Source organism: Chionomys nivalis, chromosome 17 (assembly GCF_950005125.1).
Source record: "Chionomys nivalis chromosome 17, mChiNiv1.1, whole genome shotgun sequence".
Lineage (NCBI taxonomy): Eukaryota > Metazoa > Chordata > Mammalia > Rodentia > Cricetidae > Chionomys > Chionomys nivalis.
The window spans coordinates 43,103,045-43,105,781 of NC_080102.1; positions in this window are offsets into that span (position 1 = coordinate 43,103,045).

Here is a 2,737-nt window from a genome sequence, read left to right on the forward strand (position 1 = left end):
AATATTGGTTACACGATGGCATCTATTCGCATGTGACCAATGAAGAGTCTGCTTAGATGATCCAAGAGTGCAGAGCTCTGACGTGACAAAGCCAAGCCTCACTGCAGGGTCAGCCTTCAAGAAGGCTGCAGAGCCACCTTCCTCCCCCTCAGGTCGCCTGCTGCTGCAGACTGAAGCAGAGCTAGCCAAGTCCACTTTGCCTCACTGCTGTGCCTGGTACCAGGTGACTAAGGTACAGGGCTGAGGTTGTCAGTGCCCTGTGTCCATCTGCAGGGCAGTAACAGCCATGAATCACTCGCTTCCTGAAAGCCCAGCCCAGTTCTAGGCTCCAGGACAGCCCTGCAGTGTTGTTTAGGCCCAGGCAGAATCCTAGCCCCACCCTCGAGCAAGCTGGGTCTGATCAAGCTCAGTGTTTGTAGCAAGGGCTGCTCCAGCTTTTTCTTTCCGCAGCTGTTGTGACGAGGCTTGGAGAATGGACAGGGAAACTTTTTCAGAAACCTGGTGTCATTGCTAGGTGGGTGATGCCACCACTGTCACACATAAGGGAAGGCCAGGGCAGCAGGGGCTAAGGACTCTAGAATACTGGCCTCTCTGTTGGGGGCCTCTTCTTCTGGACTTCCTGACTCTTCACATTTAATCATGCAGTGGTTTATTTATTTTTGATGTTACTGGTTTTTGTTTTTTAGAAACAGGATTTCTCTGTGTAACAGCCATGGCTGTCCTGGAACTCACTCTGTAGACCAGACTGGCCTCAAACTCACAGAGATCCGCCTGCCTCTGCCTCCCCAGTGCTGAGATTAAAGGTGTGCGCCACCACCACCCGGAAAATCATTCAGTGTTTTATAAATGTCCACACTGACCCCAGAATTCTGTAGCCAAAGTCCCCAAGAGGACTTAACCTCATCCTAGCCCTGTAGGAGCTCCTTCCAGGAAGACACAGCCACGCGGACCACAAAGAGCTAGAGAACCTAAAGAGGGTTCCCTTTGTGGACTTATAGCCCACTAGTGAGACTCTGGGTTCTCCAGTGGCTGCTGTGGGCTGAAGTGCCCCCCCCCCCACTCAAATTCTGAAGCTCCGCGTTTGCGTGCCATAGATAATGACTTATTTGGAGACAGGACCTTTAAAGAGGTGATTAAATGAGGTCTTTAGGGGATGGGACAATAGCTTAGCCTGTGGACAGAGGGCTGCACTTAGCCTCCAGACACATACACCCACATATGTGCACTTACATACATATAAACACGTGTACAAACAAGTTAAACCATTAGGGTGGGTTTAATCCAGTTGGAGTGGTGTGCTTAGTACGGGGAGATTTGAACACAGATGCCAGGGCTGCGTACACAGACCACGAACTATTAAAAGTACTAGAGGAATGGCCATCTGCAGGCCTCAGGAGATATCAGATATCAAGAGTTGGAACCTTGGTCTTGGCCTTCCAGCCCCTGTGACCCAGAATCAGGAAGTAGTGGCAGGTGTTGAAACCTGGTGGTTCTGTAGTGGCCCTGGCCAACTAGTTTATTACACCGCCAGCCTGGGTAACTGCAGGTCCAGGACTGACTGGGGAGCCTTGGATTGGGGGAGGGCAGCCTAAAGAGGGCTGTGTTCTGGGAAGACACACTTTGTGCAGCTTAGACAACCATATGAACAGGCTCCGACGCTCCAGGCTGTGGGCTATAATGAGCGCAGCCCTGGGGGTGGAAGGAAGGAGGCTGCTGTGTCCAGAGCAGCTGTTAGGACCCCACTGCCTGTGAATTCCCTGGGGCTCATCGGTTGTTGGGTGTGAAAGCAGATGACAGAGCAGCTGATGGAGGCTTGGAAACACCCACACAGCCTGGCTCAGCCCTGGGTAGTGGGTCTCTACACTGAGATACACAGCCAGCTCCCCTGTTGGCTTCCCAGGCTCCCTGGCTCCCCTCTTCCCTGACTGATAATATCCTTCCTTTGCTGGGCCCTGATTCAAACACCTTCTTACATGTCTATTTGGGAGGTTCTTACCCACCCATCTTACCCACAGCCACCTCGTCACAGAACTCTGTCTATGCCTGACTCGCCATAGCCAGTGATGCACCCAGCCTATTGCTGGGCTGGTGCATGCACAGCTGGCTTCACGTTTAGAGGGGTCCTGGGTAACTAGGAAGTCAAGGGACAAAGGCTCAGCCCAAGGAGAACCTGGAACTCTCCTGAGCCAGACACTTCCTGCCCCCAGACCCCTGTCATAAGAGCAGTCTACAATTGGAAACATTCAGCTTTTGACCTGATCCGCTGGGTCATGTAAATCTGGGCATCGGACCAGCTGTGGCCAGCACCCTCTCCTGGGTGTTCTCTCTCACACATGGGCTGCCCGGTTCCTGAGGTCCTGTTCAGTCCCACACATTGCCTCTAAGCTTGAGTGTCCCTCCCACTGGGTCACCGCAGAAGGAATCTTCCGAATCTTCCGCCACCTGCAGCACCTTCCAATTTAATCCTTTCGGGGCTCTGAGCTCCTCCCTTCCCAGGAGCCCCCGCTCTTGTTTACACTGGGGCCTGACTGCTTATCTTCCCGAGCTTCCTCCCTGATGAAGTCAGCAGCAGAACTAATTGACATCAGAGACTGGAACACTGCCGGGCGGGGCCGGAGGATCTGGCAGGTGCTACCCGCAGGCTGCCAGGAATGCTGCCCTCTTCCTCCTGTCAAGCATTACCTGTCAATGTGGACTGCCTGGAAGGCACTCAGAGGCCCAGTGTTTGAGAGGCGGG